A 23,282-nucleotide genomic window follows, 5' to 3' on the forward strand; every position below is an offset into this window, starting at 1 on the left:
GGACCTAGTTTGGCAAATTGGGGTTTGAAACCTTTCAAGAGAGTTTTGAGGCAAGAAACAATGTTTTTTGGGGGGTAAGACTTTTTTTCTTTAGCATTTCACCCCTTTTTCCTATTCTACACATAAATACCTTTCCAATGGTTCAAGAAGTGTGTCAATCATTGTCTATATGCGAAGGTTATGCCACTTACAAGTTGACCTTCTTATTTTCACGAAAATGATTCAAGAGGATGCCACGTCAACCCCCATTATTCATGGAAAAGGGTCTAGCCATGTGATTATGATGTATAAGACTCTAGAATATTCTATATTTTAACTTTGGTTAAGAGTTGAAGTATTCAAAACTGGCCACTAGTTGGTTATTGGGTTGTGTTATAACCAAGCCACTAGGAGGAGAAGGGGTTCCATTGTTTCAAGTGCATTTGTTCCGTAGTTGAGAAAAAATAGCCAAGATGGATAGGAGATAGAGCACACTAATATTGTTTATGCATTGTAGTAGCCCATGGTCCATAGGCCATATTTCTTTATACTCACATCCTTATTTCAATTTAGTAGAAAGAGAGCACATGGCCTCACCTTCCAGTTGGGTTTTTCTCCCGAAAGGATTTCCTAGGTCATCTCTTCTGTCAAATGTGTGTGCGAGCTTTTATTTCAATGTTATCTATTTTCCACATAAATTTAATTCACATCCACATGCTATTAACATTAATCTATATATCTATAAATCTAAAGAGAAATAAAACTGTGATAGTGTACATTTTGGATTTTTAAGTATAATTTTATTAGATCTATTGTGACGAAATGTCTAATGGAATATTCGTGGTAGTTTATGGGTCTTTTTGTTACACTCGAAATCTTTTAAAACATCCTTATTTGTGAAAACTATGTTTTTTCTTGGTTGAATTAAATGATGATTGGACTTGATCCTTCTAATTTTGAAAATCATATTGATACATGGTCAAATTCCATTCACATATGTTGAAAACAAAAACCTATTCATCTCAACAAACTCACGACCATTAAATATGGATTAGATCAATAATAGCCAATATTCATTTACCTTATTGTTTATACTTTGTGAGTCTCTAAACTAGTCCCTATTTTAAAGAAACAAGACACCATTTGTGTTTGTGTTAATTTATGTGATCTAAATTAGACATGTATGATATACAATTACACTACCCCATTCATCAACCAAATTATCAATGCAACTTCTAGCCACAAGCCTCTTTCCTTCGTTGAATGATTCTTGGGATATAGTCAGATCTAGGTTCAACCCTAAGATCAATACAAAATTCCCATCACTACCTCGTAGGGAAATTATACATATAATATTATGCCTTTCATATTAAAAATTCATGGATTCATTTTTCAATGAGCCATGTCAAACCTTTTTCATGAATTTGTTCATATTATATTTTCCTATCTTAGTGACCTCACTGCTCAATTAAAAAAGTAGTCGCAACACTTAAAATACTTGCATAATATCTTCCTTAGGTGTTGCAAGTACATATACACTTAAACTCTTTTTAGTGCATCTTATGTGTGCTAGTTGGCCATTTATCATTATTCATTGTTTCGTAGGATAGCATTATTTTTTACCCTCTCAAGTTTCAATCCATGATTGAATTACCAGCCCCCTACAATTGCCAAGTGTAAATCCTACAAGGGAAAACCAATCTATTGTGTTGGTTTGTTCCTGACTATTCCACCATCTCTCATGGTTTTCTTCTTTGTTACTATTCCACCATCTGTCATGGTTTTCTTATTTTTTATGATCTAACATTTACATTTTATGGGATAATGAATCCCAACAATCATTTGATGCATTAAGGCGTGTTGTCACTCCTATACATTTAATTAGTTCTCCCAAACTTGACAAGGATCTCATCTTTTACATTTCTTCTTCACCCTGTATAATCACCAAAGTGTTGGTTTAGGATGGGATTAATGGATGTCATCACGTCATCTATTTTGTGAGTACGAACCTATGTAGACCCTCCTTTTCCTATACCCATGAAGGTAATTTGGCCTTGGTGATCCTTTTTCCATTCAAATTTGCATCACTATGTTTTGATGCATGAAACCAAAGTTGTGACAAATTCCAACCCTATGTCTTATTTAGTAAACTAATGGGTTATCAATTGGAAGTATACTCATTGGATCATTATCCTTCAAGAGATTTACTTGGACTTTGTCCAACCCCAGAGCAAGAAAACTTTAGCATTCGTGGATTTCATTTTTCACCTACCAACTAATGCATTAGACTTTCCATTGAATGATGGCCTTCTATATAAGAATTGTTTCACTATATACATGGATAACCCATGGTATGGTGTTATTTTAGTCTATCCATGAACTGATAATGTTGGGCCTCACCTATCTCGTGATTAATGACAATGTATTCATCTAGCAATCTCCTCATTACCTCCTCATATGAGATGACCTTTATGATCAAGGAGTTTATACCTTATTGCAATCATTGTCTTGGTTATTATGAGGAAAAGGAAGTCTTGAATGTTAGTTATCGAGATGTTTGTGGTTGATACCTTTATAGGATGGCTTGTCCTACTATTTTCATTAAATGTATCAAGATAGTTAAGCATTATACTAACTACCAATTTTACGTCCCAAGACATAGGCTCCTCTTGTCTTGTTGCACATTGTCATTATCGACAACCCTTTTTGAAAATTGGCCATTGATTTGATGGATTGTAACCTCCCTATTTTGGTTGTCATAAATACATCATTATGGATATAAATTATTTTCACGAAATGGGTTGAATCCATGCCAATGTTAAAAACCACTATGACCATTGTAGATTGTTTATTTTTCAAACATGCCATCACTAATTTGGTGTCCCAAAACATTTGGCTTCCAACATGGATTCCAGTTTGAATATGAAACCTAAAGTGATCTAGCATCAATGTTAGGTTTTGAGCACCAATATACATCCTTGTGCTATCCCTAGGGGAATGGCCAAGTTAAGGCTACTAATAAAATCCTTAAAACCATGTTCTCATGGATAGTGAATAAGCACAAAATTAACTAGCATCACATGTTCTTCCCAACATTATGAATCTGTAGGACATATACTAATACTACCACTAGTTTCACACCCTTTCATATCATCCATGATAAGTAGGTTGTTTTAACAATTAAGTTAGAAATCCATCCTCTCGAAGTAGAAAATCCACAAAATTTTGATCTGCTAATATGAACAATCTGAAAACAATTTTGTTTTCATATAATCATATAATTTCTCTACTAGATGCAGTGGAATAGGAACAAAAATTAAAATCACAAATCACACGATGGACAACACAAATTTTCTAGGGAACCTAACTAGGAAAACCCTCACTTGATTCAGAATTTTATTGAAGAAGAATAAAATACACATATCTTACAACGAGCTTGTCTCAATTAGAAAAATAATATTCTTCCTACCTTAAACTAGGCCCAAATCACCTACTAGAATGTTGATCTACTTCCCTTAACCAACCCACAATCATCCCAAAATCCTTGTGTATTCCTTAGGAAATAGGCCCCTATTTCCTAGCACATTCCCACCTCCTAAAATTTAGGAATTTCCTCCTAATTTTGTGTGCACTTCCAAGGGAAACATTCTCCAACAATTCACAAGAGAGAAAAATTCTTGGCTCATTCCTCCACAAGCTCCACACAAGTTCACAAAGTCATGCTCAATTATGAATATAATGTGTTCCTTCGATCTCTTTATAAGCACTTTGATTTGGCTATTGTTAGTAAGATTTATGTTTGGGAAGTCTAACTGGTGATTTTCTAGTTAACAAAAGTCAACACAAGTTGTTAACTAGTTCCTCCTAATATTTAGGAGGCTAACTCCACTTGTTCTTTTAGTTCCCAAACTATCTCACACTAGAGAATAGATAACTCAGTCTTCCACAATATCACACTAGTCAAACTCCTTCTTGAACTTTTCCACATCATTGGAACTCATACATGGCTAAGAAGATCACAAAATTTGATTCCTTGAATTAAGGAAAAAATCAAGGAATCCTTTCCTTCGCTACTTTTCAACACCCCCTCTCAGTGAGGAAGGGATTCTATAAAACTCCCAACTTATCTCTATGATGAATAAAATTTATTCTTTCCAATGCCTTGGTCAATATTTCTATTGTTTTGTCCCCTATTGGAATGTACAATAGCTTCACTATCCCCGTATGCATGCAATCACTAAGATGGTGATACCAGATCTCGATATGCTTTGAGCGACCATGAAACACTGTTAGGTCCCCATAATACTAGTGATTACCCCATTAATATTGTAGTTGTATCCCTTATTAATATTTTTGTGCCCCTATTGCCCCCATATTGTTATTATTGTGCCCCATAGAATCCCTCTATTGTTATTTTTGTGCCTTTATATTATTATTGTTAGGTCGGCTAGGTTATATTGTGACTCCTTAGACTCCTATATATAGAAAGGAGGTTTTGTCATTTGAATCATCAAAGAATCATTCATTTGTGTAATGTAAAAGAGGTTGCCCCCTCAAAGAGGCTGAATTCTAAGGCGTTGATCTATCTTTTCTATCTTTTTGTGAGCTGGTTTCATAACATTTGGTATCAGAGCTTTGAATTCTAGGGTTTCACTGCTCCAAACAGGTCATCGTGGAATTTGTGCTATAACTTTTTTTCTGCGACGTTTCAGATGCTTAAAAAAAAAAACCCATTTGGGCTGAAATCTTTCTGAACCATAGGTCCAAATTTTAGAGCTTTTTGCACTATATTTGTGAAGATATGATCTGAGGAAGTTGGCATTTTCGCGGACTCCCAAACTACATTCCAAACACGTGACCTGGGGAAAATAGTCATAACTTTTGTTTTGAGCATCATATTGAAATTTCGTAAGAATTTACAGAAAGAGGACAGACTGTAGTTTCCTGTGTATATTTTTTAGATCCTAAGGTCAAAACAGTGACACGTGGTACTTCCTACAAGTTCACTCTTCTGAAAAGGTCTATAATCAGGTCATCTTGGGAGATTGTGCATAACTCTGCCTTGGAGAATCTAAATTCGATGAGACTCGTGGAATTTTAAAGAGGATAGAGAGGGCTACTGCAGGTCACAATTTCATAACTAGATGATCCAAAATTACAGAGATACATTAGAGGCAATATCGAGCTCCTACAAAGTGAGAAAAGGTGTGTAGATTTTTTAAAATTTTTGCTTAAGCTTGGTTTGAAAAATTATTTTGAAGGAATTCAAAGGGCATAGTAGAGAATTATTATCAACAACTGATGCCCCAAGGAAAGAAAATTCAAACACCTAGTAAGCAACCTGAAAGATCTAGCATGACTTATGAAGAAGAGGAAGAAATGCAACATGATATATCAAAATTACGAGACCAAGTGCAACAAATGTCACTCGCACAAAAAGTAACAAAATATAAGATGGATGGTTTAAAGAAAGATGTAGAAGCTAAGATGAATGATGTGGAAGCTAAGATGGATGATTTGAAGATAGATTTGAAGACAAACATGGCAGATTTGAAGACAGATTTGACAAATTTTCTACAAGAAATACTTACTAATGGTGAAAGGGTAGTAAAGGAACCTCATGATGAGAACAAAAGAAATGTTAATCATGATTTCATAGACTCTAATGTTGGATCGAAGATCCACCATATTCCAAAAATCGATATGAGGAAGTTTGATGGCAAGGATCCCGCAACATGGATATTACAGATGGAGCAATTTTTCAATCTCAATAATGTGCAAAACACACAAAAGGTACGTATTGCAACTTTATATTTGGAACCAAATCAGTTTGTATGGTATCAATGCCTTTGCTATCGTAAACAAATTATCACTTGGGCAATTTTTATAGAAGAATTGACAGCACATTATGAGGATACAAAAAGAAACACTTTTTTTAGCCAATTGATATGGTTCAATAATGGAGCACATTGAGGAGTTCCAAAAATTGAACATAAAGGTAAAAAAATATTCCAGAGGAGAGTAGGATTGATGTGTTCATAGGGACTTTAAAGGATAATATCCAACATGATGTTCACCTTTGGGAACCTGATTCATTAGAGAAGGCATTCAGGTTAGCAAGAAAAATGGAAAGCAAAATTATGGCAACTAATAAAGATGGAAGTGTTGTTTCCCATAGCCTTCCACAACCTATAAGGTTGACACCACAACAATTGGAAGAAAAAAGAGCAAAAGGGCTTTGTTACAGTTGTGATAGCAAATACACTAAAGGTCATAAGTGTGCTGAGAAGAAATTATTCTACATAGATTGTGAAGAGGAAGAAGAAAAGGAGCAAGAAAGGTCAAAAGAAGAGGATATACTCCAGGAACAAAGCCTAAATAAAGAAGAAATGAATCCAACCATATATTGTAATGCATTGGTTGGAATTACCACTCCTTAAACCATCAAGATAGAAGGACAAATCAAGAAGAAAAAGGTAATAGTGTTGATTGATTCAGGAAGTACCCACAATTTTATTCATTGTAAGATAGCAAAAGAATTGAATTGCTTCCTATATCCAGCACCAGAGTGTCAAGTGATGGTTGCAAATGGAGGAATGATAAATTGCTCTGGAAAGTGCCATAATACCAAGATATCCATGGGAGAATATGTATTGACTAGCCCAATGCTTTCCATTCCGATGGGAGGTGTTGATGTTGTACTAGGAGTCCAATGTCTACAACTCTTGGGTACAATAGCTTTTAATTTTCAAGAACTTTTCATGAAATTTTTTGCGGAAGGAAAGGAAGTTGAATTAAGGGGTATTGTAGGGAAACTGGGAAAGATAATCAGCTCTAACGGTATGAAAAAGCTTCTAAAAAAGGAACAAAGAGGTTTAATTGCAAAATTATGTTCACTAGATGTTTCCACATCGAAATCATCTATTTCTCCAGATCTCCAAAAAGTCTTGGACATTCATTCCAAGGTATTTGAGACTCCCAAAGGTCTCCCACCTATTTGTGATCATGATCATGATATTCATCTAATTCCAGGAAGTGTTCCTCCAAACATCAGGCTGTACAGATATCCCTATGCCCAAAAGAGTGAAATTGAACGTATGGTTGCAGAAATGCTAGAGGCGGGTATAATTCAACCTAGTCAAAGTTCTTTCTCTGCTCCAGTAGTATTGGTGCACAAGAAGGATGGATCATGGCGCATGTGTCCGGATTATAGGGAGCTCAACGAGCTCACTATTAAAGATAAGTTTCCCATTCCTGTCATTGATGAATTACTGGATGAATTGCACGGATCAATTTACTTCACCAAGTTGGATCTTTGTTCAGGATATCATCAAATTAGAATGAAGACTGAAGACATTCTGAAAACAGCATTTAGAACTCATGAGGGTCATTATGAATTTTTGGTAATGCCTTTTGGCCTTCCCAATGCACCTTCTACATTTCAAGGTTTGATGAATTCCATTTTCAAACCCTTCCTTAGAAAATTTGTGTTAGTATTTTTTGATGATATGCTAATCTACAACAAGTCTTGGAAGGATCATGTTGAACATGTTGACAGGGTGCTACAACTATTGGAGGAGAAACAATTATATGAAAAAAGATCCAAATGTTTCTTTGGAGTAAAAGAGGTGGAATATCTGGGTCATATTGTATCTCATGAAGTAAGGTAGATCCTAGCAAAATTAAATCCATTAAGGAATGGAAAATCCCCACATCCATAAAGCAACTGCGAGGATTTCTTGGGTTGACAGGGTATTATCGTAAGTTTGTTAAGAATTATGGGAGAATATTAGCACCTCTAACAACATTATTAAAGAAAGATGCATTTTCATGGACTCTAGAAGCAACAAAGGCTTTCGAACATCTTAAAGAGGCAATGTGCCAAGCACCGGTCTTAACTACATCGGACTTCACAAAAACCTTTATTGTGGAATGTGATGCTTCAGGAAATGGAATTGGTGTTGTTTTAATCCAATATGAAAGACCCATTGCTTTTGAAAATCGTCCAATCAAGGGAAAGTTTTTACACAAAGCTATTTATGAGAAGGAAATGTTGGCAATACTACATGCACTTAAGAAATGGCGACCCTACCTAATGGGAAGACACTTCAAGGTAAAAACGTATCATGATAGCCTTAAATACTTTTTAGAACAAAGATTATCCCCTGAAGAGCAACAAAAGTGGGTCACAAAGATGTTGGGTTATGACTTTGAAATCATCTACAAAAAAGGGAAGCAAAATGTGGTGGTAGATGCACTCTCAAGAAAGGATGAGGATGTCAAAGCATTGTTGTGCGCCATTTCTATTATCCAACCAAATTGGATAAATGAAGCAAGGGAGGAATGGAAGAATGATAAAGTGTGGGCACTTATTTGAAAGTTACAACAAGATTCCAGTACATCTGATACATTTAGCTGGCAAAATGATTCGTTATGGTACAAAGATTGCTTATACCTCTGTAAGAATTCCCAACTCAAACAAAAGATTCTTATGGAATTGCACACTTCTCCCTTAGTAGGGCACTCAGGATTTTTAAAAACTTACCACAGAGTTAAGAAGGAATTTTTTTGGGATGGCCTTAAATTAGATATTCAAAAGTTTGTGGCAGAATGTTTGGTTTGCCAAAAAAGTAAAGTTGAAACAATTAAGACCCTAGGTCTATTACAACCTTTATCCATTCCAGGCCAACGTCGGGAGGAGGTTTCAATGGATTTTATCACAGGTTTACCCAAGTATGAGGGAAAGAGTGTCATCATGGTGGTAGTTGACAGACTTACCAAGTATGCACACTTTTGTGCATTATCACATCCATTTAAAGCCAGTACAGTTTCTACTACATTTATGGAAACAATTCAAAAGCTACATGGAAACCCAAAGATTATTGTAAGTGACAGAGATCCCATTTTCACTAGAAATTTTTCGACAGAATTATTTTCTTGTCTTGGTACTCAGTTATCTCATAGCTCATCTTATCATCCTCAATCTAATGGGCAAACTGAGATAGTAAACAAATGTTTGGAAGGATATCTTCGTTGCTTTGTATATGATAAACAGACACAATGGGTCAAATGGTTGCCTCTGGCTGAATGGTGGTATAACACTTCCTTTCATACAACAACAAAAATGACCCCATTTATGGCACTTTATGGATATCAGCCACCATCCATCACATCATATTTAAGAGAAAATCCTAAGGTTCAAGCAGTGGAACATCACATCGAGCATCAACAACAAGTCCTCCAACTCTTAAAGGATAACCTCATGTTGGCGTAGAATAGAATGAAACAACAGGCAGATCAATATCACAGTGAAAGAAGTTTTGATGTAGGTGATTGGGTATTCCTACGGCTACAACCATATAAACAAATGTCCCTCAAGCAAGCTAAGAAGGATAATAAATTATCACCAAAGTATTATGGTCGGTACAAGGTGTTGCAAAAGATTGGTACTATGGCATACAAATTGGAGCTTCCTGCAACTTCTCAAGTGCACCCAGTTTTCCATGTTTCATGTTTAAAGAAGGTTATAGGCGAAAATCTCCCAGTTCAAACAATATTGCCAGAACTTGACGAGGAAAGAAAAATTATATTGGAACCAGAAGTAGTCACAGAAACAATAACTTGATAGCTACAAAATCGATCAATTTCAGAGTATCTCATCAAGTGGAAGAACTTATCCACTAAAGATTCCACATGGGAGGATGATAATTTTATACAGAAGCATCCAGAACTACTCAAGCATTGAGGACAACACTTTTTTGAAGGAAAGGGGCATGTTAGGTCCCTATAATACTAGTGATTACCCCTTTACTATTGTAGTTTTTATCCCTATTAATATTGTTGTGCCCATATTGTCCCATATTGTTATTACTATGCCCCATAGAATCCCTCTATTGTTATTTTTGTGCCTTTATATTATTATTGTTAGGTCGGCTGGGTATATTGTGACTCCTTAGACTCCTATATATAGAAAAGAGGTTTTTTCATTTGAATCATCAAAGAATCATTCATTGTGTAATGTAAAGGAGGTTTCCCCCTCGAAGAGGCTAAATTCTAAGGCGTTGATCTATCTTTTCTATCTTTTTATGAGTTGGTTTCATAACAAACACTAGGTTCTCAGATAGATTAATCATTAGAGAAATTTTGAGGTCTAAAATGGACCTCATAAGGAATATTGTAAAATAATAGTGGAAATAATAAAATAATATTAGAAGACATCATCAAGTTTTAGAGGAAAAAAAAGAAAAAGCTACTTTTCAACTTGTATTTTCAACTTATATCCCTATGGTTTTCCTCAAATTTTGAGCTGGATAACTTGTTGGATGTGGAATTTAATTCCTCATCTAAGGAGTACCCGTGTTGCATACTTTTGATGGACCCTCCTACACAAAAAATGAGAAATACATGAAAAAATATGAATGAAATCGTGTTTTCCATGTATTTCTCAATGTTTTGTAGAAAGGTCCATTGAAAGTATGAAAAATGGGTACTCTTTGGATGAGGAATTAAATTCCACGTCCAATAAATACTCCCACTTGAAATTTGAGTAAAACCATATGGAGATAAGTTGAAAATACAAGTTGAAAAAGTAGTTTTCTTACTTTTTATTTTTTAATCCTTTTACTTTTTTACTCCAAAAATGGTGAATCATCCCCCATGGTTGACATTGTCATCTCAAATCCTATTGGTTCTTATAAAGTTGATTTTGGTTGTACAATTTTGTTTTGAGGCCCATTTTAGACCTAAAAAATTATCTAATGGCAACTCTGGTTATCACAATGTACGTTAGGCTCCATCCTCTGTCTGAAAAGTCCCACAAGGAACTTCCTCATCCAAATAGCCTCACAAGTTTCCTGACTAGCAGCCATGTACTCAACCTCTACTAAACTGAGTGCAATTGATCTCTGCTTCTTGTTGTACCAAGAAACAACAATTGACCTAATGTTGAAGATGCCACCTAAAGTACTCTTCATGTCCATGGAGCTCCCTTCCTAATATGCATCTTTGAAGCCATCAAGCCTCACTCCATCAACCTATCTAGACCATAATCGATAGTCTATTGTGCCTCTAAGACATCTTAACACATGCTTTGGAGTAACCCAATGCACTCTGGTCAATACATCAATGACCCAATGAGATTCTTGTATATTTTAGGATCCACTTACTCTCCTTTGCTGACATCCACCTTCCTCCAATTTGTGACTAGAGGCATGGCCATGGCCTGTAATCTTGCATATGAAATATTCGAAGAATATTTGTAGTGTACTTGCCTTATCCCACAATGGTCTCACCATCACCTTGCCAAAACTCCAAGCCAAGTAAATAGTGCATAAGTCTCATATCCTTCATCTCAAACTCCCTTTCAAGTTTCTCATACAATCCTAGATCAATCTCTCATCTCTAGACAATATAAGTTTTTCGACATAGATAACTAGAATGACCGAAAGCCCTCCAACTGATGTAGTACAAGTTGGAATTTTTCTCACTCTTAGTGAAGGCCAGTCCTTGAAGGTAGTTATCAATTTGAGTGTACCATGCTCTTGAAGCCTAATTGAGCCCACAAAGAGCTCTCTTTAGCCTACACACATGTGTGTCCCTGCTAATATGTTCAAACCCCTCTACTTTCTCCATATAAATCTCCTCCTCAACAACTCCATTGAGAAAGGTTGTCTTCACATCCATCTGGTGGATCTTCCACCCCATCTGTGGTGCAAGTGTTAGAATAATCTTCATGGATGAATACCATGCTACTAGGGAAAAAATATCCTCATAATCTATGCCCTCAATTTGTGAGAAGCCCTTCGCCACAACCATGGCCTTGTACTTCTCCACACTCCCATCTACTCCATGCTTCACCTTGTACACCCATCTCAATTCAAACTATTGATTTCCCCTCAGGTCATGGAATAACCTCCTAGACTTCATTCTTCATGATAGAGGATATTCCTCCACATGGCATCCTGCCAAACCTATTGAGAAGTTACCTCCTTATAAGAAGAAGGCTTAGTGTCCACTAACTCTATCATCAGTGCCATATAACATGTGTACCTCTATGGTTGTTTACATTTCCTAAACATGGTGTTATGAGCCTTGAGCTGCTCCTAAGCCTCCTGAATAAACCTCTCAACCCACTTGGCATTCTTCCTCTTTTTGGTGGGTGGACCTAGCTGATTTATCTACTCTCACCCTAGTTTCTCCTCGTCATCCTGCTACAAATAATGTTGCACTACCTTCTTACCACTAGAGTATGATTGTGGCTAACTTTGAGGTGTTGGTTGTGTTTCATGTTTGAGAGAGAATAGCTCTTCATTAGGTATTGCAAGCTGCTCATGCTCCAAGGAAACTCTCAGAGACAGATCATCCTAGAATCACACATCTCGCTTGATAACTATCTTCTTGAGTCCTAGAAGATACACCCTTTATTCCTAAGATGTTTCACTCTATCCCACAAAAATTCCCTTTTTTGTTGTGGGATCCAGCTTCTTCCTACTATCCTTGACGCATGACAGTAGACCTTTATGCCAAAGATTTGAAAGTGTGAAACATCAAGCTTCTTTCCCATGAAATCCTCCTCTGGTGTGACTTGTCCAAGCACCCTATGTAGACTCCTTTTTTTTAGAGATATTGTAGTGTTACATACCTCTGCCCACATGAACCTAGGAAGTTCCTAATCATGCAACATAGCCCTAGATGTCCCAAAAATGCTCACGTTCTTCCTCTCCACCACCCCATTCTATTGAAGGTTATGAGGTGCTATCAACTCCCTCCTAATACCTTCCTTTCCATAAAACGCCTTGAAGGAATTGGAGATATATTCTCTACCATTGTCATTTCTCATTGCCTTGATATTTTTCTTAGTCTACTTCTCTACCAAGGTCTTAAACTCCATGAACATTTCTAAGACCTCATCTTTATTTTTCTTAAAATAAATCCAAGTTTTCCCTGAAAAAGCATCAATGAAAGTAACATAATACTCGTGTCTCATCAATGATGGAGAAGAGAAGGGTCAACACACATATGAATGCACTAGCTCCAAAATACATTTGGCTTGGTTATCCTTACCATGGAAAGAAGACTTGGCATACTTTCCAAGTGTGCATCCCTTGCACACTCCACTCTTATCAAGGCCTCCTGTTGGTAATCTTGTGAAAAATGTTTCAAGAATATTCAATGCCCCATGATGCAAGTGTCACATGTACCTGTGCCAAATTCCACCAAAATTTTCACATCTTGCCTTGTTGCTCAATATTGCATCTATCTATATCTGCAACTTGTATATATTCTTCACCCTCACACCTATCTGCTTCACTACTCCTGAAGCTAGATGTTTGAGGTAAGCCTTACCTCTGTTGAAGGTGACATCATATCCTTTAACCTCAAGGACAGATACTGAAACCAAGTTCTTCTTCAGCCCTGGAACATAGAGCATATATTTGATATGAATAGAATTATTGGACTCCCTCTCAAAGCTAGCAATGCCCATTTCCCTTGTATCATACTTTCCAATGTCTCCAAGCATAATATTCACCAGCATATCCTTCTCACCTAGCTGGCCAACATACTCCATGTTCCCAATCATATGGAAAGAGGATCTTGACTCAATATACCATGTATTTCTCCCTATTAAGATTTCCATGCAAGCTATCAATGAGAATTCCTTCTCAAATTGACAGGAAAACGCATCTACCTCAGCTGATGCAACTACATGGTCCTTATTCAACCCCTTCTTTTTCTGGTTAGGACACTTAGAAGCATAGTTTCTAAAAACATGGAAATGGAAGCACTTGATCTTGCTTAGATCCTTCTTCTTGTCATTCTTCTAATTTTTTTCACCCTTCACTTTACCTTTCTTTCCTTTGGTTTTACCTGCATGAGCAATATTCTCCTCCTCCTTCTCAACCTTGAAACCCTTGTCACTATTGTTAGAAGTCTCAACTAATTTGATCCTTAGCTCCTCCTGAGTGAAGTCATTACATAGGAATTCCTAATCCAGCAATTCCTCTCATCCATTAATACTTTGAGCGAAGGTATGCCAATCTTTGGTAAACCCATTTAGAGACACACACACCAGCTCTGTGTCCATGGGATTTTCTCCAAAAGTTGCTAGCTCATCATAGACTTACTGAGTTCTGGTGAGATAGGTAGTTACACTCTCACCCTTCTGCATCTTGATTTCCCCCAACTTCTCTTTGAGAACCATCTTTTAGTTCTTGGAACGATTATGGTAGAGTTGGACTAAAGCAGCCCATATTTCCTTAGTTGTATCTTTGGCTACCACATGTGGGATGACATGATCTCAAAGTCCATCCAGGATCATTCTCTTGGTCTTGGCCATCTGCCTTTAGAAAAGCCTCAACTTGTTTGGATCTGAAGGTGTTGCAACACCTTTCTCATTGAATTCCTTCATCCAAAACTCGTCTAGCAAGAACAATATTCATACCTTCCAAATGCTAAATTTGAAGCCACATCCATTCTATCCTACTCTCTTAATCCTAATCCTGTGTGAGTTGTCATCTTTCAAACTTGAAGAGTATGTGTTGGTCGATTTTATTCACTACTCCGATAAAATGTAGAAAATCCACAAAGTTTTGGTATACTACTATGAACAATCTAAAAACAAATTTCCTTCATATAATCACAAAATTTATCTACTAGATGCAGCATAATAGGAACAAAAATTAAAAGCACAAATCACACAATAGACAACACAATTTTTCTAGGGAACCCAACTAAGAAAACCCTTGCTTGATTCATAATTTTATTGAAGAAGAATAAACTACAGATCTCTTACAACCAATTTCTCTCAATCAAAAAATATAATATGTTTCTTGCCTTTAACTAGGCCTGAAACACCTTCTAGAATGTCGATCTTCTTCCCTTAACCATCCCACTCTCAGCTCGAAATCATAGTGCATTCCTTAGGAAATATGCCCTATTTTCTAGCACATTCCCAACTCCTAAAAACTAGGAATTTCCTCCTATTTCCATGCATACTTACAAGGGAAATATTCTCCAACAATTTGAACGAGAAAACTTCTTGGCTTGTTCCTCCACAAGCTCCACATAAGCTCACAAACTTGTGCTCAATTATGAATACAAGGTTTGCCTTCGATCTCCTTATAGGAACTTTTATTTGGAGATTGTTAGTAATTTCTATGTTTTGGAAGTCAAACTGGTGCTTTTCTAGTTAACAAAAGTGAACACAAGTTGCTAACTAGTTCCTCTTAAGATCTAGGACGCTAACTCCACTCATTATTTTAGTTCGCAAACTAACTCACACTAGAGAATAGATAACTTGGTCCTCCACAATCTCACACTAGTCAAATTGCTTCTTGAACTTTTCCACATCACTCAAACTCATACATGACTAAGAAGCTCACAAAATTTGATTCTTTGAATTAAGGAAAAAATCAAGGAATCCATTCCTTCGCTATTTTTCAACACACCATTTATCTATCAAACTTCTCCCTAATACCATTCCCTTAGAGTGAAAGGCAAATGACTTGGAACATGCCAATGAAGACCATTTTATTTCTTTACAAATTATTGAAGCAACTAGGAAGCATTCCAAAGCTTAGCTTAGCTAGAAATTCCACCCCGGTACCTTCAGAAAAGGTGATCTAGTCCTTTTTTATGACCAAGCCCAATAAATGCTAGGTTGAGAAAATTTTGAACTATTATGGAAGGGGCCTTACATTATCAAACAATTCTTAGGAAAGGGGGCCTACCTTTTTACAAAGCTAGATGGGGAGCTTCTCCCTAACCCTCACAAAATGTTCTACCTTAAGAGGTTTTACCTCTAAATGTTTATTTTCAAGTGTATTTTTATCTTTATACATAGCATTATATAGCCTTTTAAATCCATGCTATGAAGTTTGCTTTCATACACAATGTTCTTATGCCTTCTACATGGACCCTTCATCCTGTTTCCCCATCGGTTATTATGATGGTGTGATTTGTTATGCATGGAATCGTTCCTTGGTAAATTGGGCCATATTTACCCCTTTGAATTATCTTTCCCACTCTAGTGGACTTTATCTTAGAATTTCCACCAATAACCAGGTTGAATATGATGCTATAACTGGTTTTTTAGTCAATTCCCTTAAACATCATGTCCATCACCTTTGTGCTTGTCTTGGTTCCTAGATTTTCATCATGTAGTTGAATGAAATTTATCATGTGTTTAACCTTTTCCTCTTTATAAATTATTTATGAGTTAAAATTTGGGTATAATCATTTGAATGAATTTCATTAAGCCATACTCCCAAAAGATAACATAGTTTTGAAAATACCATTGCAAATAACATTCTAGAATGAGATTTAATGCATGCATACATAAGAAGATAATGTTTTTCATTCATACATAATCTAACATGCATAAACATTTATAAATAAATCATACATATTGGTGAGCCACGTGTGCATTTTAAAAACTTCATCCATAGAGTTTGTGTGTGTGTGTGTAAAATTTAAAACATCAAACAAATTTTTAGATGCAGTCTACTACTTTGAATTGATGACATGCTCAGAGCATGCTACATAATAAGAAACAAGGGTTGTAAAGCCTATGAAACTACTCATCTTCCCCTTTTCCGTTAAATGGATGGTCAAGAGCTAAGGGAACTATCTCCCTCTTGGAAATATCTCTAATAATTTGATTGACCATTGTTTCTCTATTCAAAATTAGGGACCAATTGGGTGGTGCCCCTTTGCAATATCTTGCATCAACATCATCCATCTCATGCCATCCTTGCTTGAGAATGCATCTCAACAATTTTTCCAACCTATGTCTCATATCTTCCATTGCTTAATACCTTCTATTAATGGTGTTTACCCTAGACATTGGCCCTAATTGCCCAACATCATTTGGCTCCACTCAAACACAGTGATGGGAATGCCTTACCAACCTCACCAATGTTATATTTGAAAAAAAATATAACTATAGATGATTAGTAACACATATTTAAATAGTTTACTCTATGTAAACAAATCAATTGAAATAAAACATTCCTTTTGGGCCCCATCGTCTCATCATCCCATCATAAGGATAATCCTCAATATGTATCGAAATATTATCCCTTTTTCTGATAAAATTAAGGTGAAATATATTCCTTTAACCCTCACCTCTCGTTCATCTCAACAACTAACTATATCATTGTATCCTCAGCTCTTGAGGACCTTCATATAAGATATGAGCATGTGGTCAAAACATTGTTATCTTCTAGAAGATGAATGCACATAGTACTATCCCAAAGACATAATATCCCCTTAATTCCCAATGATAGGAGGTGATTTGGTAATTTATCACCATCAATAACATCTAGGCCCACCCATAGTAGGTCTCAATAAGGAATTTCTCTATGAGAATAATCAATCCAACACTAACCTTATGGGGGCATGAGTCCTTATAATTTACACCAATGATCATGGATATGGCTCATGTCTCAAGGTAATTGAGGTTTGTAATATAAATAGTTGTTGAGATTGCAACAAGATGATGGAGCTTAGTGAAAAGAGTGGCCTTCACTAAGTGGGCCCGCAGGCTATTTTTGGCACAAGTCTATTTTTAGACTATGTCTATTTTGAGACATATGGATCATGTCTATGGATTGCAGGTTGCTGTTTATGGATGATTGATCAAGTTGGGAAAAAATAGATGGACTTCTATTTTTGATGAAAGTGTGAGTGATCAAAGTCTATTTTTAGACTAGCTGTCAAAAATAGAAAAGTCAAATATTATTATCTCACAATAATATTTGGACTATAAACTTAATCTTATTCTCTTGGAGCACTTCAGTTTGAGCTACAGAGGTGGCACATGCAGCTGTCAGAAGGAAATATGCTTTTCTTATGAGTCAGTTGAGTTGTTGCATGCATGACTTCAGTTAGAACTCAATCAGTTGAGTTTGGTGGAGTTGATTGTGGAGTTGATGGATGTTGTGTTCAGTTTAGCTTTGTTAAACTGGTTGTATTTAGTCTAACTGGAAAATACACTAGAGATGAGTTGGGTGAATTAGTTATTAATTAATTCACAAGTTATTAACTCATAATACAACTAATGAATACATCAGTTAACTCAGTTTCATGTGAGTGCATGTTCAGTTCAACAGGGACAGGTGGTAGAGAATCAGATTACTATCAGTTGTGACTATAGTTGTGCACCAGATCTTGCACAATCAAAGGATTGAGTATGCCAATGAGTTTGCCCACGTATTTTCCCACATTATAGCTTGTGCTCACGTCCAACAAAGAGTGAGTGACTATTTTGCAGGTGAAAAACGAGTTTGGTGAGCCATTCTCATCAGTTCTTGAGCAGGTATTGAGCAGTGGAGGTAGGCAAGCAGTGGAATAGATTTGGAGATCAGATCTAAGTTGTATTGTGTGTAACAGGTGGAGCTGGTACTGGATTGCTTGTGATAAGCATTGTACTTTGTAATGTTACATGATTCAATCAATATAATATACAGATAGTGTGGGGTTTTTAGCGAGATGCTTTCCCCGGGATACATACTATGTTAATGAGTTTGATTGATGCTTCTATGTGTGCCTGTGAATGTTTCTGCTTCTGTAAATTGATGATCAACGTAGAGGAGATTATGTATTATACATGTTCCGCTTATAATTGTATGATCAGGATAATCTCTGTGAATATGTGTTAAATTATTCAAAATTTCTACATGGTATCAGAGCGAGCTAGATAATTGTAGAAAAAGTTTCTACATGGTATCGGAGCTGTTGATCATCAGATCTACTATTCAGGAAGTTTTTACATTCTATTTCTTCAGGCAGAGTCTGCAATCGGGCCAGGTAGCCTCTGGATTCATCCTTCCTTTGGAAGGTGAGATATCCGGTGAATGCCCATACAGTCAATCTTTGTACGAGAAATATTGTGTTCTCACGAATCTTAGATCAGAAGCGGTTGAGTTGGTAGCTGGTGGAATTCGAATTTGCAGCAGTGTTGTTGAAATGTATTTCAACGGATTGCGAATGTTATTCGAAAGCAAGAGCGACCTGGCGCTCAAGGATAAACTCAGTAACAATAAAGGTGAGAATGGATCTTCATCAAAGGTATCTGATGAAGAGAATTGCGCTTTGGCTGCCAAAGCAAAGAAGGGGAAGAACAAGAAAGCTTCTCATTCCGGTGCAAAAGGCAAGAAGCAGGACATGTCCAAGGTGAAGTGTTTTCACTGTCACCAGCACGGACACTATGCCACAAATTGTCCGCAGAAGAAGAAGAACAAGCAAGCTGCTGGATCTGCAGGGGGAGAGGCCTTAGCTTCTCAGTTTGAGCTTGATTTTTCATTGATCGCATGCTTGGTTTCAAGTGTGATGGGATCAGTGTGGTTCTTGGACAGTGGTGCGTATTTTCACATGACGGGAGATAGAGATTTGTTCTCTGATCTGGAGGACAAAGATCTTGGAGTGCACATCGAGATGGGCGATGATGGTAGATACAGTGCGACCGGTATCGGTACCATTTCCTTTGAGAGGGAGTCTGGTAAACCCTTTGTATTGAAGGAAGTCATGCATGTTCCAGGATTGAAGAAGAATCTCATCTCAGTGGCGATGTTAGAAGACAAGGGGTATGATGTTGTTTTCAGCGAGGGAAAGGCCTTCCTGCGCAGCAAGACAACTGGTGAGACCCGGAAGATAGGGGTTTGAGTGAGGAACCTTTATCAGTTGCATGTAGATGGATGCACAGCAATGGCAGGCAAGGCAGAAGGATTGGTGAGCCGGGATGATGGCGAGTTGTGGTACAGGAGATTGGGTCACCTTCACCATGGAGTCTTGAAGATACTGCAGCAGATCACTACAGGGCTTCCTAAAGGCACACTTGCGCAGTCAGATCAGTGCAAGGGGTGTACTTTGGGGAAGTTTGTGAAAGCCACCTTTCACGAGAAGGATAGTTGCGCCACGACGATCCTTGAGAGAATTCACACAGACGTGTGTGGACCTTTCTCAGTTGCTTCGACAGCAAAGCACAGGTATTATGTGATTTTTTTGATGATTTCTCTCGTAAGTGCTGGATCTTCTTCATGCAGAAGAAGAGCGAGACATATTCAAAGTTCTGTGAATTCAAAGCACTGGTCGAGAAGGAGTCGGGGAAGAAGGTGAAGGCTCTTAGGAGCGATAATGGTGGTGAATACATCTCGGACGAGTTCAAGGATTTCTGCAAGACAAAAGGGATTCGTAGAGAGATCATAGCTCCCCATAACCCACAGCAGAATGGGGTAGCTGAGCGGAAGAACAGAACGATTGTGGGTGCTACACGGGCAATGTTGCATGATCAGGGCCTACCCCTTCACTTGTGGGCGGAAGCATGCAATACAGCAGTTTATGTGCAGAACCGTTGTCCTCATAGGATACTTGGCATGAGTACACTTGAGGAGACTTATTCTGGTAAGAAGCCTGATCTTTCTCATTTGAGGATTTTTGGTGCTAACGTTTACATGCATGTGACGAAGGATGCCAGGAAGAAGTTGGAGCTGACCGCAGAGGTTGGGATATTTGTGGGGTACACTGATACGCCCCACAACTATCGTGTGTATTTTCCAGACAGTGGTAAAACTGTTGTGCGACGGGATATAATTTCAGGAGGAGAAAGCCATGAAGTGTTCGCTTGAGAGGGAGCTACACTTGCATGCAGATGAGGAGCTATTAGTTCCTAAGGATGAGCTTCAGGACGTGGATCAGCCACAGGACGAGGTTCATGGAGTGGAAGAGACCACTCATGCAGCGCCAACCATCAGAGGGCGAAAGCGCTTGACAGAAGCTGAGCGACTGGCTCAAGATGCAGAGAAAGTTGTAGGACCACCTACAACCCAACACACGCAGAGACAGTCACCTGATCGGTACACTGGATACATGGCTCTTATGAGCAAGTGTGTTGTGACTGAGCCATCCTCTTTCGAGGAAGCTGTGGAGGATCCCGCATGGGTAGGCGCCATGGTGGAAGAGTATGATTCTATTGTCAAAAACAATGCATGGGAGATTGTTCCTAGACCGGAAGGGAAATCAGTGGTGGGTTCAAGATGGATCTACAAAGTTAAGCAGGCAGCTGACGGGAGTGTGGAGAAGTACAAGGCAAGATTTGTTGCCCGAGGCTTTTCACAGATAGAGGGGATCGATTATGAGGAGACCTTTTCACCTATCGCAAGGTATTCTTCCATACGGACGATTCTTGCTCTCTCAGCGTAGATGGGATGGCACATTCATCAGATGGATGTGAAGACTGCGTTCCTCAACGGAGTCATTGAGGAGGAGGTGTACATTGAGCAACCCAAAGGCTTTGAAGTCTTCAGCAGCGAGTCGCATGTGTGCAGGCTCAAGAGAGCGCTATATGGGTTGAAGCAAGCACCACATGCTTGGTACACATGGATAGACAGCTATTTCACAGGACTTGGATTCTCCAAGAGCGAGGCGGATCTGAACCTATACCAGATTGTGGTGGAGGGTAAGTTGCTTATCATTGTACTGTATGTTGATGATTTTATTCTAACAGGTGATGAGCTGTTGATACTGTCATGCAGGAAGGATCTTGCTACAGAGTTTGAGATGAAGGATTTGGGCCTCCTTCACTATTTCCTGGGATTGGAAATATGGCAGCGCAGTGGTGGACTGTTTGTTTCTCAGGGCAAGTATGCTCGGGAGATACTGGAGAAGTTCAACATGCATGGCTGCAATCCTGTTGATACTCCTCTTCCTGGAGGTTGGAGGAAGGAGGATGCCACTTTGGGAGAAGAAGTGGATGCCACTGTTTATCGATAGTTGGTGGGGTTGCTAATGTATTTGGTCAATACATGACCTGATATATGCTATGCAGTTAACCGGCTTTCACAAGCTATGGTTAAGCCTACCAAGCTCTTCTGGAAGGCGAGCAAGCATGTATTGAGCCACTTGAGAGGCACATCGGGATATGGATCTTGGTATAGACAGGAGGATGCAGATTGGGCAGGGAGCCCAACAGACAGAAAGAGCACATCAGGAGGGGTCTTCAGTATTGGATCGACAGCAGTTTCTTGGTACAATAAGAAACAGAGATCCGTGGCACTCAGTTCAGCAGAGGCCGAGTATATGGCAGCAAGTTTGGCTGCATGTGAGGCTATATGGATGAGGAAGATCCTAGTTGGTTTGTTCGGTTCTCATTTGGATCCTACTGTGATTTACTGTGATAACTAGAGTTGCATTAAACTCTCAGCTAATCCTGTATTTCATGATAGATCTAAACATATTGACATCAGGTACCATCATATCAGAGATTGTGTGCAGTGGAGGATCATGTTACTTTCGTACATTCCAACAGAGGATCAGGATGCTGATATTCTGACGAAGGCTCTCACCAGGAGCAAATTCGAGTACCACCGAGGCAGGATAGGGGTTGCCGATAATCCATATCTTGTCGAGAGGGAGTGTTGAGATTGCAACAAGATGATGGAGCTTAGTGAAAAGAGTCGCCTTCACTAAGTGGGCCCGCAAGCTATTTTTGGCGCAAGTCTATTTTTAGACTATGTCTATTTTTAGACATATGGATCATGTCTATGGATTGCAGGTTGTTGTTTATGGATGATTGATCAAGTTGGGAAAAAATAGATGGACTTCTATTTTTGATGAAAGTGTGAGTGATCACAGTGTGAGTGATCAAAGTCTATTTTTAGACTGGCTGTCAAAAATAGAAAAGTCAAATATTATTATCTCACAATAATATTTGGACTATAAACTTAATCTTATTCTCTTGGAGCACTTCAGTTTGAGCTACAGAGGTGGCACATGCAGCTGTCAGAAGGAAATACGCTTTTCTTATGAGTCAGTTGAGTTTTTGCATGCATGACTTCAGTTAGAACTCAATCAGTTGAGTTTGGTGGAGTTGATTGTGGAGTTGATGGAGTTGTGTTCAGTTTAGCTTTGTTAAACTGGTTGTATTTAGTCTAACTGGCAAATAGACTAGAGATGAGTTGGGTGAATTAGTTATTAATTAATTCACAAGTTATTAACTCATAATACAACTAATGAATACATCAGTTAACTCAGTTGCATGTCAGTGCATGTTTAGTTCAACAGGGACAGGTGGTAGAGAATCAGATTGCTATCAGTTGTGACTATAGTTGTGCACCAGATCTTGCACAATCAAAGGATTGAGTATGCCAATGAGTTTGCCCACGTATTTGCCCACATTATAGCTTGTGCTCACGTCCAACAAAGAGTGAGTGACTATTTTGCAGGTGAAAAACGAGTTTGGTGAGCCATTCTCATCAGTTCTTGAGCAGGTATTGAGCAGTGGAGGTAGGCAAGCAGTGGAATAGATT

This window comes from Pinus tabuliformis, chromosome 1_1 (genome assembly GCF_031772625.1).
Source record: "Pinus tabuliformis cultivar Carrire ecotype Pingquan chromosome 1_1, CPIR1, whole genome shotgun sequence".
Classification (NCBI taxonomy): Eukaryota; Viridiplantae; Streptophyta; class Pinopsida; order Pinales; family Pinaceae; genus Pinus; species Pinus tabuliformis.